Raw genomic sequence first — 16,953 nt, forward strand, 5'->3', positions numbered from 1 at the left:
GAGCACGGAAACCTAACGGTTACCCAATGTTCCACTGAAACAGTCCATAGAAAAGGGTACAGTGTTTCCACTGGGAGGACTCTCATTTAAATCCTCTTTGTGAGAAATGATTCATTTCCTTTTAAGTATGAGAGTTGAAAATCGATTACAAAAAAAGAAAATAGATTTCCCATGGTAGACAAACATACGATGTGAAACTTGCTTTCTGTGTAGCAGGAGGCAGTAAAAGTATGTAGACAGTAACGTCATGTATTGGTTTGAGTTTGAAACCTGGCTTTGCTTTTTTCCAGCTGTGTTACCTTTGACAAATTAACCTTTAAGTATCTTCATCTAAAAAATGAGGATGAAAATAGTGCTTCATAGGATAATAGTACTTACTTTAAAAATAATAATGATTTAAAAAGTGTTAGCTAAAAGCAAATAAACAGAAATAATGATCTCAGGGGACCTGTAGGGTGGCCGTGGCTGTGGGGACTTGAAGTGGCATCTCCGTTCCCTGACCAGGGATTGAACCTGGATGGCGGCACTGCTTTGGGTCTCGGCCCCTTTGGGAAAGAATTTCAACAAAGAGATGGAAAATAGCCAAGCAGGTAAAGTGCTTATTAAGAGAGGAATACGTGCGGATAGACACATGGGTGGGCTCAGTAAGAGTTGTACCTTTGGGAAGTTTAGATCATTTATAAGGGGGCAGTCTTCCGGGTCTTTGTTTTCCTCTGGCCAATTGTCTTGCTTTGACCCTGTACCTGATTTGTCTCAGGGTCCTCCCTATGTGCACGTGCGTCCTTTAGCCAAGATGGATTTCAACTTGAGGGTCTCTGGGAAGTTAGCAAAGCTTATTGTGGTCTGGTGCCCCCTCTCCTGAGGAAACTTTCTGTGCATGTGTAATTTGGGGCGTCTCCCTGACCCCAACAATGAGAAAGATGTGACTTCCTTATCTTTTATCCAAGCAGGGCTTAGCCCCTCTCTGCCTCTGCCATTACTGTTATCTTAAAGTGTTCACAGGAGACAAAGTCCAGCTATTCATCCTATTCCTGTTGTTATTTCTATCTGAAGTATAAATAGGAGGCTAGTTGTAAATTCTACAACTGGAACCCATTTATCTCCTGCCTCAATTACGCTAGTAAATACTGTCCTCAGCAAGAGTAGCTTGGAAGGTTAATGTCACCATACACCTTAGTATGGGGCCAACACATAGTAGGTACTTAATATTCTTGAATCAAGTTTCAACATGGTGTGGCTCACACTGTACTTTTATCAAAGGCATTAAGTATTTTCTTTCTCTCTAGCTCTCATTTTATTAATATAATTTTAAGTGTAATATCATTTGAACATCCCCAGGTGATTCTGGTTTGTGAATACAAATGAATTCACCTTAATATCACTGCCTAAATAAGTTTTATCAATCACCTCCCTCTACCCGGGCTCCACCACTTAGGACTGGAAATCTTCAGTTGTTTCTCTCAGATGCTCAGGAAGAATTCCACTCCTGTTCTACTGGTCTGTGCTCCTCATCAAGTTATCTTGACCCTGGATTGGGCACTAGTGTCCTTTATGAGAATATGCCTTCTCTGGGTAGAGCCCTTCCTTACTGGTGACAAGGTACACAGAGGTCTGTGGCAGATTGGGTTGAGAGAATGACCCTCTCTCCAGTTCTGTGCTATACTTTGTCACCAGAGCCCAAAGTAATACTTCTTAAATCTGAAATCCCACAGTCATTTGCAAAAATGATTCCTCAGTCTCTGGCCCTAAGTTATTTCCCCAAAGGGCTTAAAACCCTTCAAAGACTCTGTGGGAGAGCAGGGAATGCAGGCACAACATCAGTCCCTCCATTCCTTTCGACAGTTTCCCAAGGCCTCTGGCACAAAATTTCTCCATCCTTCTTTATTCAGAAACACATGGTCCAAGATCATCAATGTATACGAACAGATGGCTGGAGCTGTCGCCAAGTCCATCAGGTTTATAGATGATAATGTTCTAAATCCCAGTTTGGTCTCAGGTGGCCCACCAAAGACCTTATGCTCCTTGCTTATATCTCTGTCAACCAGACAGAGAATTCTAATTCAAAAGGCATCTTGTCTACCTCAGTTCTGTTCCTTTGTTGTCTCCTTTGAAAGTGAAACATCTGTGCGTGGAGAGAAGAATCACACATTTCCGAGGCAGAGGCCATCCTGGCCCTGAGTCACAGCTGCCTGGCTTCACTGAGGATCTAGTGTCCCGGCTTCTCAGCAACGTGGAGCTCAGGGCATTTCTGTTGCGCTGGTACTGATGTACGAACATATATAACAAAAGTTAACATCATAACAATGGCACAACATAAGGTTAACAATTTAATTTCTTAATTTTCAGAAAGCTTCTTTAAGGTGATATGAAAGTTGTTAATGCCCTGTTAACTTCTTTAAATTCTAGTAAGGTATATAAGGAGGTATATAATGACATTAGGCTCATTAAAAAACTCTTTCTCCTACCTGGGATTGGAAGAATAATAGCGTAAAGTGTAATAGAGTAACAATTGTTTAAGTGTTGTGTAAAATGCCATATAGTGATTAACAAAAAAATAGTGAAGAATTCCTCCTCACCTTCACATGACTTTAATCATGCGTTTTTGAAATAGATGTTTTCAGTCTAGTTCTGGATGAAGTCCAGCTTCTTCTTTCTGATCCTTATTCCTAATCTCAGGGTGACGTCCAACTTAGATACTGAAGTGTTCCTTTCTCCACTATGAAACCTAGTTTTCACAAGGGAAGGATAAACAAACTCATGTTCAAGTGCCAATCATGGGTGTGATAAGGCTTAGCCTGTGTTTCCCAGAGGCATTCTAGTGGAAAGGCGTTAGTCAAAAACTCCAGGTTGCAATGCCTGGTCTGCCACTCATTCTATGATATGTGAACCCAGCACAACAAACTCTGAGGCCAGTTTCTCTTTTTTAAAAATAGCAGCTATATGGGGACTTCCCTGGCAGTCCAGTGGTTAAGACCTCATGTTTCCACTGCAGGGGCCACAGGTTGATCCCTGGTTGGGAAACTAAAATCCCTCATGCCCCGTGTTTGGTCCATAGCTGGTACTCAATTTACGTTAAAAAGTCTTGTTAATTTACTCAAAAGAGAACAAAGCCTTAATCCAGAGAAAAAGGCTTTTAACTGTGGAATTTCATATTGAGAAGAATCTGGTGGGCCTTTTTTTGGTCTCCCTTAAATCATATTTTATAGGTAGTTGCCAACTCTGTTCTTTTTGTTTCTTTCTATAAGGAGAACAATACACTTGTCTCCATCTCCACCATGGTCTGACAGGAACTTGTTTCAGCCTGGTTGTGTCAGGGGCAGGGACCACAAAAGTGCTTTCACTAAAGTCTAAGGGATGTCACGTGTGGGGCGTCTCTTTCCAGTTACATAAAGTTCACTTCATATGAAGACACGATTCCCTCCCCATTCCCAAGACACTGATCTGTAAAATGGTGCACAATGACCCTCACATAGTTGTGCATTTCTTTAATCATCTTGTATAGATCTATATGTTAAAGCGGTTTCCTAAATCTACATTTTCCATCTGCTGTGGTTCAACCTTTGCGGAGGAAAGGAAAACGGATATCAGACTGTCGCTCACTTCTCCGTAACTACAAAGCACCTACAGGATGGGGGCACCACTTGATTTTATTTTCTAACTTTCAAGCTGGCTTTGGATAAATATCCTCTTATTTTTTGCTCCACAGAGATGCCTGGATAAAAGATCTGAAGAGTCCCTTCAAGGGCTCCAGACGGCCCGCTCTGTTTGGTGGTAATACATCAGTGGTGAGCTCTGCAGCAGGACTGGCGCCCCGGGGGCCCGCGCTGGAGCAGCAGGGGCACGGAGGCAGGGCTCCGGGCCAGCGCCCTTTCACATCTCCTTAGGAGGGGACACCGCCCAGGCGCCCGCGTTGCTAGGTCTTCTGTTTGCCGGCTTCTAAAAGAACCCAGAGCGGGACCAAAGCAAACCGGGAGGGGGGCCGGAAAAGCTAAAGCACCTTCTCAGTCGTCAGTAGGGAAAAGTGGACGCTCCTCGGTTGGCCCTTCCCGCCCGTAGCCATCCCGGAGAGGGGCGGGGTGCTGAGGAGCCCCCTCGTCCTTGGTTCCTCCCAACCGTCGCCGGCCCCGGCGCCCTCGCTCCCGCTCCGCCGCGCACGTCGCGCACCCCCGGTCGCCGCCCGCGAATGGTCTGGCCCGTCGGTAGCCACCACCCCTTTGGCAACGACCCCTGTTCCAGCTGCTCTGGGTCGAGCGCCGGCGCCCAGAGCTGTGGCTGCCGCGGGCGGTGGGTGGGTGGGTGGGCGGGCGGAGGGGAGCAGCCGACATTCAGCGCGGGCTGCCGGGCCCGGGACAGCTGCGGTGGGAAGCCGAGGCGCGCGGGAGCCGTGGAGGGACCGTCCGCAGCCCGGAGGCGAGGACCCGGGCTGGGTTTTCCTTACCCCGGTGAGTACCTGCTGCCCCTATCCTCCCTGACCCCCTTTCCCTGTCCCCACGCCCCCGAGGTGTCGGCCCCCGCCCGGACGGGCACTGCTCCGGGGACACTGGCCCCCGCGGGAGCAGCGGCACGGGGAGCTGCTGCTGTTGGTGCTAATGATTCAGCACCATTCGCGCCCTGAGAGATTTGGGCAGAATGGGGGAGGGTGGGGGGGGCCGAGGTCAGTTGTTGCTCTCTCCTCAGCTTCTGGGTTCCAGATGAACGACCCCGGCGGGCGAGGTCGGGTGGGGGGAGCTAGGAGACTCCCTGCTGGCTTGTTCTGTGATTCTGTCCTTTTCCCACATCACGGTACAAACCTCCGTGAGTGTGCGGTGCAGTATTCAGTGTGTCTTCTTCGCACAGGCGAGTGAAGTCTAGGGCCCTTTTCTACACCTGTCATTTTTTCTACTTCTTCCTCGGTTGGATGCCCAATTCGTGCCATCATTCGTGCAACTTGACATCGCGTTGCATCCCCCGCTAACGTGTGGGAAAGATGCTGTATCCAAGCTGTCTTGTATTCAGGGTGGGTTTGATTGGTCTTGACATAGTAGGAAAAGATTTAAGGGAGGTAGGAAATAATACTTTCAGAGCCTAGGCACTTTATGTATACATATATATATATATATATAAATAATTTCATTAAATCATGACAACAACTCAGAACCAAATGTACAAAGTGAAGAGCGGGGAAGTTAAATTACGTGCTCAAGGTCACAGCATAGGTATTTGGATATGAGATGCCCTGATCCCAAAGCCCACGAACCTTCCACTGTATTAAGGAGTTGTGTATCCAAGTGTGTCCAAGTTATATGTACAAGTATATGATTTATTACATATTAAACATAGTATTAATTTTCATAGAAGTAATCTCAAACAACAGCAACAACCTGTAAACTTCCTGTGTATGGAATTATCATTCTTTTAGTGTAAAAGTAGGAGCATTCTTTGAATTATATGAAAAAATATACTATTTTCTTAGAAAGCATATGCCAAAATGTAGTATCTGGACCACACTGCATAGGAGAGCTAGGTCATAACAGGAGCTGTTCAACACTTTTTTGGCAGTGATAGATGGTGAATGCTTTGTGCTTTGGCATAGCAGGTGATAGCTCCATTTTACAGATGAAGGAACTGAAATACAGAGAAGGTTCAAGATTACACAGCTAGCTAGTGGTGGAATCTGGACAAGCATTGACTCTTACACAAAACATGTGTTGTAGCAAAGTGTAGCTCTGTATAGTGGGAGACTGTATTGATTTGTTTTTACCCTGCCCTTCAGAGTCAACAGTTATATTGACCTTGTATGCTCTTTCTATAAAAATAATGGATGCTAGGTTTTTCTTTGTTCCTTGCTTGGCCATTTGATTTGCTTTCATTTACGATTTATGTATTTTCTCTTAAGATATGCAACTCTTGTTGATGTTTCAGGAAGCAGGTTGCTATAGTATAAATGCTCATTATCTCCAAGTACTGGACTAGTATATGAGGGCAGATAGGATCATAGTCATCTTAGTCCATCATTTCTAAAGTATTTAACCATTTGCATTGGAGAATTCTTTTTTGAGTTGATGAGGATATTGATAGACTAAAGGGATAAAATGGAGGCACAAATTTACATTTGTTGTTCAGACAAGGCTGTTAAGAGAAGTAGGGTCTTGAGATGAGTCTTAAGTTTGATTTCTAGGAGGTCATTTCTTTTTGTTCTTTATATGGCTATAGACCATACCCTGACCTCAGTGAGGCCTCTTGTGGTCCAATCTGTTTAATCCCAAAGGAGACAGCAGAATTGGTATAAATGAATAAGCAAAAATACAATCCCACTGCTATTTAAAAAAAAAGGAAAGTGCATGTTCTAGCGTTGGAGGGTCAGTAGGAGCATTTTAAAACAGATGCAATACACTTTATTTAGATAACATCACTAAGTATGAATATAATACCAACTTGGCTTTGGAACTGTATTCTCTCTCTCTCTTCCCTTTGTGTGTGTGTGTGTTTGTCAAATGACTACTATCTGCAGACCATCTAAATTCTAAAAGTCTAGCTGGGGAAACTAAAAGTGTAGCTGGGAAAATATTTACCTACATATGAGCAATTAACCAAATAGGTAGAATTGGCTTAATACCGGAAAAATGTAGTGCAGACTTAAGTGCCATATGAACACCTTAAGAAGAAGGAGAAATAGTAATGGCTAGGGCCATAAGAGGATCAGGAAAGTCTTCATGGATGGAAGTGTATTAAATCACTCTCTGAGAGATGGGAAGGCTTTTAGTAGGAAAGAGAAAGCCAGATGAAGAAGTTCAGCAGAGAAGTGGTCATGTACTGTTTGGATGCATGGTGACAAACTATGAGGAAACTTGCGTATCAGGCAGTGAAATCTGCTCCTTATTGGGTAATCATAGGGAACTAGTGTAGGTCACTGAGCAAGCCAAGTTTCTCTTTGGCTTGTCTTGCTCCATATTCCTTGTTCCAAGTGCCGTTTGAGAAAATGTTATATTTCCTGGGTACTGATATTAAAAGTACTAACCCAGAAAGTTTTCTATGCAAGTAAGATTTTTCCTCTTCCAAGGAGGTTTGCCTTTTTAAAAGCTTTCCCCCTTTCATTATAGTATTACAAACAATTTGGAAACTAAGAATATATTAAAAAAATCACCGTAATCTTACTAACTGAAGACAACCACTATTAACATACTGATGTGTTTCCTTACACTCTTTTTTCCGCACATAGTTTTAATCATGCTGTGTATATTACTTTTTATACATTTTTACTTTGAATTTTATAACAGTAATTTTCACTTAATTACAGTTTGACAGTGAACATTTAAAATGCCTACATAAGTTTCCATGAGGTAGATGTGCCATAAATTCCTAATCACTCCTCATTGGCACTGTATTTTTTTTAAAAATTTTATTTCAGTATAATTGATTTACAATGTTGTGTTAGTTTCAGGTATACAGCAAAGTGAATCTGTTATACAAATACATAGTCATTGTATAATAAATAACACTGTGATGAACATCTTTGTTCATAAGCTCTTTTCTAAATTTTAGAAATTAGTTCCTTAGAATAGAGTCTCAGAAATAAAAGTTCTGGGTTAAAAGGTATGAGTTCTTGTTTGACTTTTTTTAAAAAAATTGAGCTATAATTGGTATATAACATTTTATTAGTTTTGGGTATATAACGTAATGATTTAATATTTGTATATATTGCAAAATGATCACCACAGTAAGTCTAGTTAACATCCATTACTACACATAGTTACAGATTTTTTTTGTGATGCTTACTTTGACTAAATTTTATGCAAGTTTTAAAACTCTACTGGATTCTGTATTCTTTGGAGCATTAGCATATTAAGTACAGGATATTTGCATGTTAATAATTAATAACACTCCTGTCTGTGACTCCTCAGATTATACTATTTCAGGCAAACTTGTCTTTTGATTAGAAAGATTAGTTAAATCATGGATACTGGGAGAAAGGCAGGCAGTTGGGGCCACTGAAGAGAGAAGATGTAAATAATGGAGGACAGGTTTGGTGAGAGTGAGCAAGACTTTGTAGCCAGAGAAGGGGCTTGTGTGATAGACTACTTTCTGGTCCTGGTGTTGTATTTGTGGACGTCAACTCTCTCCTTTACCGTGCCCTTCCCTCAGGAATCCACCCCTATCCTCCACACAATATCTGTCTCTTTCAAACTTCTTCCACCCTTCTGTATCAGGTTCCCAGGTCTCAGCTGCAGTATCCCGGCAGTGCAAGGCTTATGAACCCACTATCGCGTTCTAATTTGGAGAATCCACATAGGTAAGCGCAGGAATTCCAGACCTCCTTCAGTTCTCAGCAGAAGCCCAGGTTACATGGTGCAAGAGTGTCTGGTGGATGTTGAAGACTCTCGCCCTCTCCCCCGTGCACATTGCCAGAGATGGCCTTTGAGAACAGCAGCCGCTGGGGAGTCGCCTAAGTTTTCCAACATCCCCTGCCGGCATTCGGGTGTCCCCTCCTCTCATTCCCAGTATTTCTCGACCAGAGGAAATTCCCCTCATTGAGGAGAGACAGTGTGCTTCAGTGTCCCACCAGTTGTAGGGTTACATGACGCTACCTCCTTGGACAGGTACATTGGCCAGGCCTCTGCCTTGCTTCCCCAGGCTCTCACCTGGGTTTCCTCTGGATCCCACCTCCATTCTCCTTGGAATTTGAGGCCAGGGAGCCACTGAGGCAGGGAGGCCATGAAGTGTCTCTGAGAACCAGTGGAAGGGGAGTTAGGGATACGAAAGTGCCTCGAGGGCACAAGTAGTTAGCAGAGAGGCAGGCACTTGGAATATATCATCAGTTTGGGAAGATGTGAAAGGAAACAATGAAAACTGAAGCATCACTTTACAAACCAAAAATAGGCCCCGTCTTTTTAGGACCTGACAGATGATTTCTGGTGGAAATTGGGCACTGAGGTAGGCTGAGTAATATTCTGGGCAGAATTTGTCATGTGCTTAGTTGGGACCTACTATTTAAAACAGTTTGCTTAAGCTATTAGAAGGTGGTAAGTCTATTTCCATTCCTCCCAGGCATTATTTGTCAAAGTTCAACTGGGCTTAGTCAGCAGTTTTCCCTAGGGTTAAGTTAAAGCTAAAAACTTAAATTATTTATTATTATTATTTATTCTCCACTACCCTTATTTCGTTAGTTCCCATTTGACATTTACCTGACACGTTCCCACCCATGGTACACATGATAGTTGACAAAGCCAAGGTGTTGGGTTGTTTAGGCTCTGGGAGTTGAGTGATAAATCCAATTTTCTCTTTTTTCTTTCACTTCTTGCTTGTAAGCAACTAGTTGGACTGTGTTTTTTTGACTTCTTTGAAGGTTTAGAGTTAGGTGGTCAAGTGGTCACTGCGTCTCCCCAGGGGCTGATTACTCCTTTCTTTTGAAATTGATGATATTTTTGGTCCAATGGGCATGCTGAACTGTCCACATTGTTTGGTTTTTCTAAACTGCGTTATGGCACCTGAGCTTCCAAACTTCTGTGTTATTTTTGTTCTGCGTAGCTATGTGAAATGGAACATTATGTTTGATAAAAGATTATTTTGAACATTTCTATCTCTTTTACCCACTACTTTGCAAAGTCTGAACTGGTGACACATCTAATTCAGCAAGGTGGCAGTAGCTTGTTTTCATAAAAATTCTCCTCCCTCCTCTGTGAGCTTATTTGCAGTGAAGTTGACTTTTTAAAGTAAAGTGAGCATTTGTAGATTTGGAAGATGGATCAGCAGTAATCCAGGCAGCAGCTTCAAGATTATTTCTATGCTCTTTGCTGGATTAGAATTTTAGGGCTGTTTAGGTATACTTCTCATTTAAGGTAGTACTGTCTTTCTTTTGTAAGAGAAGAGAGCCCACTTAAAATTTGTGTAAAATCTAATTGATGTGATTCTAGTGCTGTGTTTGACTGGCTTTGTGATATGAATGGTTGTATGTGTGGTGTATTGGTAGGAAAAGTTAGGAACTGTGAATTTAATTTGCATCATTGCATTTGATGGGAAGATTTTCATGTGTAATTTTGTCATTGCTATTATTTAAAATCTATTTTTTCCAGGTATTTAATAAATAAAATCTGTAATCATGTGTGACATTCATAGTGATTGCTGAAAAATCAGGACAGTAATTTTAGCACACGTCTCAGTTTATATTTAGAATCGGTCTGTCTGCAGTTACCCAAACAAATATGTGCTAGCTACTCTATGGAGAGGAAAGATAGAAATTGAACACTTTCTACAATCAGTTTAGTTCACATGAAACCAGATGGAGACATTTTCATTTAGCTGTAGGTTTGATCATATCCAAGATGATAATGTTGTATTTAATTACTTACATCTCTCAATCTAGAATCCTAAAGATTGACAGATATTACTTCCTCCGTTTTAATGATGTGAAAAATTGAGCTAGGCAGAGGGGAAAAAAAAAAAAAACAGGCAAAATACATGCCGAATCATCATAGGATTAGAAATTGGTCTACAGCTGCCCCTTTTATGCTAATTTTGACAATAGGCGCTATTTACTGTTATATGTAAACAAGGGGATGACCTTCATTCATTTATTAGATAGTTTTAATGGTTTTACTACTTTTACAGTATTTGAGAAAAAAAAAAAGTCAAATCCATTGAATACTTTTTCCTAATCTCTGATGTCTACTTTAGTCCATGTCAGTTTCACCCTTAGTCAACACACACATACTTCAATCCATTATTTTTGGAAAATTTAAACAAGTTATTTCTGGAATTTGCTGCAAAAATTAAAGGAAAACATACATTTTAATATTCAGGAAAGTTTTAAAGGGAGGGATCAGTGCTTCTTAAAATCAAGTGGACTATACGTATGTGGAAAACTTTTTCACTTGTCAGAAATCAGTGCCAAATGGGCATTTCTGGCAGAAAGAAAAGTTTGCTGCTACATATGTTAGGAGGTTGTCATTTTGGAATAGGAGGCATTTTCTCTTTTAAAAATGTATCTTGGGGTTCCCTGGTGGCGCAGTGGTTGAGAGTCCACCTGCCGATACAGGGGACACAGGTTCGTGCCCCGGTCCGGGAAGATCCCACATACCGCGGAGCGGCTGGGCCCGTGAGCCGTGTCTGCTGAGCCTGCGCATCGGGAGCCTGTGCTCCGCAACGGGAGAGGCCACAACAGTGAGAGGCTCGCGTACCGCAAAAAACAAAAACAAAAACAAACAAACATGTATCTTGGGTATGTGTTGAGAGCTATTTTCATCCTTGACTAAGGAATTAAAAGTTAAATGTATTTTTCATTAGTTATAATATGGCCTGTTTACTTCCATAATGTGCTTGAAAGCATATCTGTGAATTTTGTTTTTGAATTCATAAGGAACCAGAATAATAAATATAGGATGAAGTGAAGGTCCTAAAGTATAGCTTCTACTGAGAACAAAATTAAACAAATACACTCAACAATACCTATGAATATAGATATTTAGATCTCCAAGTAAAATTACCTAATGGTAATCCAAGAGTTTTTCTCCCGTTGGTATAACTATACATATTATGGTAATATGCAAGTGATAGTCATGTTTTCTGGAAGAAAAGAGTCCAGAGTAGTGTAAAAATACTGTGATTTATGTAATTATTTGGGTGATTTCTGATATTTTGTAGGCATTCCACAAATGCAACAATTTTTTCTTTCAGTTAATGTTTTGTATTTTTTATTGTGATAAAAACACATAATGTAAAATTTACCATGTTAACCATTTTTAAGTGTATGTTTCAGTAGTGTTAAATATATTCACATTGTTGTGAAATAGATCCCTAGATCTTTCTCATCTTGCAAATCTGAAATTTTATATCCATTAAACAACAACTCCCCTTTCCCCTTCCCCCAGGTCTCTGGTAACCACCATTCTACTTTCTGTTTCTATGAGTTTTAGTAGTTTAGATACCTTAATATAAATGGAATCATACAGTGTTTGTCTTTTTGTGACTGGTTTATTTCACTTAATAAAATGCCCTAAGGTTTTATCCATGTTGTAGCATATGACAGTATTTCCTTCCTTTTTAAAGCCAAGTAATATTCCATTGTATATACACCACATTTTGTTTATCCATTCATCTGTTGATGTATATTTGGGTTGCTTCCACATCTTTGCTATTGAGAATAGTGCCGTTATGAACATAGGTGTGCAAATATCTCTCCAATACCCTACTTTCAGTTCTTTTTGATATATAGCTAGAAATGGGATTGTTATATCATCTTTGGAGAAATGTCTATGCAAGTCCTTTCCCCATTTTTACTCTAAACCAGTCAAACAACTGTTTTTTTGTTTTTGTTTTTTTTTGTGGTACTCGGGCCTCTCACTGTTGTGGCCTCTCCCGTTGCGGAGCACAGGCTCCTGACACGCAGGCTCAGCGGCCATGGCTCACGGGCCCAGACACTCCGCGGCATGTGGGATCTTCCCGGACCGGGGCACGAACCCCTGTCCCCTGCATTGGCAGGCGGACTCTGAACCACTGCGCCAGCAAGGAAGCCCCTTTCCCCATTTTTAAATCTGGTTATTTGATTTTTTGTTGTTGAGTTGTTGGAATTCTTTATATCAGATAAATGATTTTCTCCCACTCCATAGGTTGCCTTTTTACTCTATTGATTGTGTTCTTTGACGTACACAAAAATTTTGTTTAATGTAGTCCCATTTGTGTAGTTTTGCTTTTATTGCCTGTGTAGCACTGATTATTTTTAGCAGTTTAAAAATGTATTGATAGAATTGTTTCAAGTTGCTGTTTATTATTTTCCTCTTTATTCTTTGAAGTCCATGAGATTTTTTGAGACTTTGCAATTATGATGCCTGGTGTAATTATTTAACAAATTAAACTTAATTTTGATTAACTTTTTCTTTTTCGAAGATCCATTTTTTAATCTGTTTAATGTAGAATTTTGTTGCTATAACTTAACTAATATGTTAATAGGAATTATGTTAATCCTGTACATTAATTTAGGGAGAATTAACATTTTTAAAAAATTAATTAATTAATTTTTGGCTGCATTGGGTCTTTGTTGCTGTGCATTGGCTTTCTCTAGTTCCTGCAAGCAGGGGCTACTCTTTGTTGCAGTGCTAGGGCTTCTCATTGCAGTGGCTTCTCTTGTTGTGGAGCATGGGCTCTAGGCACGCAGACTTCAGTAGCTGTGGCACGTGGGCATGGTAGTTGTGGCCTGTGGGCTTAGTTGCTCCATGGTATGTGGGGTCTTCCCAGACCAGGGCTTGAACCTGTGTCCCCTGCATTGGCAGGCAGATTCTTAACCACTGCACCACCAGGGAAGTCCAGAATTAACATCTTTACTATATTGATTCTTCCAATCTGTGAACATGATATGTGTCTCCAGGTATTTATGTCTCCCTTGATTTCTTTTATCAAAATATCATAATTTTAATTACACATATCTTGCACATGTTTTGTTAGATTTATACTTAAGTATTTCATATTCTTTGGGGCAACTGTAAATGATACTGCATTAAAATTTTTTTGTTTCCATTTCTTTGCTGTCAATATATAGAAATGCAATTGGTTTTTGTGTTGGTCTTGTATCCTGAAACCTCATTGAACTCACATTTCGGATCTAGGACTGTAGATCCTTTGATTTTTTTTTAATGTAGACAATCATGTCATTTGCAAACTGAAACAATTTCTTTTCAATCTGTATGCCTTTAATTTATTTTTCTTGCCTTGTTGCAATGGCTAGAACTTCTAGTATTGTGCTAAATAATTTGAATGGTGAGAGTGGACGTCCTTGCCTTCTTCCCAATATTAGAGAAAAATTATTCTGTCTTTTACAATTAAGTATGATGTTAGCTGTATGTTTTTTTGTAGATGTTCTTTATTAGGTTGAGGTGGTTCCCCCCTCTGTTCCTAGTGTACTGAGACTTTTTATCCTGAGTGGATATCAAATTACATCAAATGCTTTTTCTGCAACAATTGATATGGACATATGATTTTTCCCTTAGCCTATTGATATGGTGGATTGTATTGATTAATTTTTTAAATATTGAATCAGCCTTGCATACATGGAATAAATCCCATTTGGTCATGTATACATGACACACACATACATACACACATACAAACACACATACATATACATGCTTATTGTAGTATTCAATTTGCCAACATTGTTAAATATTTTTTGCTATTAATTTCAGGAGAGATATTGGTTGTAGTTTCCTTTTTGTTGTGCTTCCTTTATTTGGTTTTGGTTGTTAGAATATTACTGGCCTCATGTGGTACTAAGAAACTACCACTTGTTGAGTTTGGGTGTTGTATCAAATTCAAATATCTATAATAACCTGAGAAGGGTATTAAAATACTCCTTTTTTCCAACTACATATCTCTGTGAGGCCAATTTTGTCCATATATTTCAACCAGAAGAACTTATCAAAATGAATGCAGAAACAGGTATGAGAATCTATTTTCTTGAAGAAAGATATTAGAGGAATTTGAAAAAGTATAAAACAATGTTACTCATTCCTTTTTAAAAAAACTATAGTTATTTTTTAATACAGTATGTTTTTAACATGTAATGGTTTTATTATTGTTATTTTGAAATGAATGAATAAGTATTTTAAACATTTATCAGTTTTACTTTCTAATAAGGTGAATATTGATAGATATGACCCACAAAAACAAAGCTCAACAAAACTGAAAGAGCATAAAGAGTTCCAGCACCAAAAGTTTGAGAAGCACTACTAAGATGACCAAGGCAAGGAGAAAAGTGAAGCCAGAGGCATGGGCATATGCATCTCACACTTGGCATTGGTTTAAACAAGTTGTTACACGTGCACATTTTCCTCTTTCTCTGCTAGTATTTTTATTTCACAAAAAGATGCTTTTTCCTCCACATCAATTCATTGATATGTATGCTAATCTCTTAGGAAAAAATACAACACATCAATTCATTGATATGTATGCTAATCTCTTAGGAAAAAATACGATAAATAGACCAATAGAAGTCCATAATGTAATCTTTACAAAATGAAATGCCTCAAATTATCTCCACCCTAACTTTAACAAATGTCTTATATAGACATATAACTATATTTTAAGTTACAAATTATAAAAGAAATATTCAGTTATAACTTATGCAAGGATTAAGTAATTTAGAATGTTTTACCAAGAATTGACTAAAAGATAGTACAAGAAATATTTACATTAGTGTCTTTTGATTTTGATTATTGTAAATGGCTTTTCTTTTGTATTTTTCCCCAGTACTTCATTGAAGTATAATTTGTATATAGTAAAATGTACACCTTGTAGAGTTTTTATAAGATTTTGGTAATACCATTCGAAGATACCTAGTTTGTAATAGAATGAACATGCAAAATGAGATGATAAAAAAATCTTAGGTGGCTTCCCTGGTGGCGCAGTGGTTGAGAGTCCGCCTGCCGATGCGGGGGACACGGGTGCGTGCCGCGGTCCGGGAGAATCCCACATACCACGGAGCGGCTGGGCCCGTGAGCCATGGTCGCTGAGCCTGCGCGTCCGGAGCCTGTGCTCCGCAGCGGGAGGGGCCACAACAGTGAGAGGCCCGAGTACCGGAAAAAAAAAAAAAAAAAAAAGAATATCAGTGAGGGGAAAAAATAAGATGAAGTGAGCTAGGGGAGACATTAGCTCACAAAATCCATGTTATGAAATCCTGCATGTTTATTAGAGCTGGACACGCTTTTTTTTTTAACATCTTTATTGGAGTATAATTGCTTTACAGTGTTGTGTAAGTTTCTGCTGTATAACAACGTGAATCAACTATATGCATACATATATCCCCATATCCCCTCCCTCTTGCATCTCCCTCCCACCCTCCTTATCCCACCCCTCTAGGTGGTCGCAAAGCACTGAGAGCTGGGCACACATTTAATTCAAGTTTTCTAACTTCCAGGCAAAGAGGGACATACACAGAAAGTTTAATGATTAATTGAAAAGCTAATCAAAGAGAAAAACAAACCAATTGCCTAAGAGGAACAAAGTTGTTGCTATGTAGAATCCAAAGTGAAATTTATGCTACAGTTTCTTTTAAAGTGAATTCAGTATAGTGTAATGCAAAATGTCTTCAACATCCTTACAGTGGAATTCAGTAGGATATTTTGGGCTATTTTTTATAATGTCCTTCAATGGGCCCATGATGTGGATCTATGTTTTGGGGGGAAGTAACCTCCAAAGATCTGATTATTTTCTTCTCTAACATGAGAATAATATCTACCTTGAGAGCATTGTGATATAGGTGAAGATTGTAGTCTGTGCTCAATAAATGATAACTATTCTGTTATAGGGTGGCTGTGACCAACAGTGCAGTGTGGTCCAGGTTTGTAGCTCTCTGATGATCTGGCTTAATCTAGGAATGGATGTTACAGTGTCTCAAAGAAAGTTCTGCATATCTTGTAGGAATTCCTTCATACATATTATTATTCTTAGCTGAGATGTTAAGGAGCAATCTGTTTGAGGTTTTGCTCCCTGAGAATTACCTGCTATTATTTCTTTTCAGTCAAGTAAAGAATTCCATGATTTGAGAGTCAGCTGGACCGAGTAATAGGAGGACTTTACCAAATGTATGTAGCTAAATAGAAGGCCACAGCTCCTCTGCAGCAAATGGGCTAAAGTAATGATCTTAGACAGGTTTAAATCTCCTCCAAAATCAATTTTGCATTTGTTCCAACACACAGAAGAGTAGGTGTTGGAAGTCCTAAATTTATGACATGGAATGTGGCTCCAAATGCCCATTTCAGCTAGAACAGTTTTAGGTAGAGATAAAATAGTTGGAATTACCACTTCCGCCTCTCTTGCAGAGAAGTGTAATTTTTTTCTTCAGACCAAAATATTTTTTCTGGAGTGTTTTTTAAACCATCAGTTAAGTTTCTGTCGAGAGAAAGTGAAAACAAAATTGTTGGGGTTTGGAAAATTCTCACCTAGCAAAAGTTGAATTAGGCCTCAGACTTTTTTGAATAGAGGAGTAAA

The 16,953-nt window shown here is 39.8% G+C and overlaps 1 protein-coding gene across 10 annotated transcripts in view; it reads left to right on the top strand.

Annotated features, from left to right (window-relative positions):
* The first annotated feature begins 4,289 nt into the window (after nucleotides 1-4,289).
* Nucleotides 4,290-16,953, top strand: part of TTLL7 (tubulin tyrosine ligase like 7) — a 157,441-nt gene continuing 144,777 nt past the window's right edge. For all 10 annotated transcript variants that reach the window (XR_007476958.1, XR_007476954.1, XR_004484267.2 and 7 more), the window contains exon 1: nucleotides 4,290-4,442. The gene's annotated coding sequence lies outside the window, so the exon portion shown is untranslated. The remainder of the gene's footprint in view (nucleotides 4,443-16,953) is intronic.

This window comes from Orcinus orca, chromosome 1, assembly GCF_937001465.1.
Source record: "Orcinus orca chromosome 1, mOrcOrc1.1, whole genome shotgun sequence".
NCBI lineage: Eukaryota > Metazoa > Chordata > Mammalia > Artiodactyla > Delphinidae > Orcinus > Orcinus orca.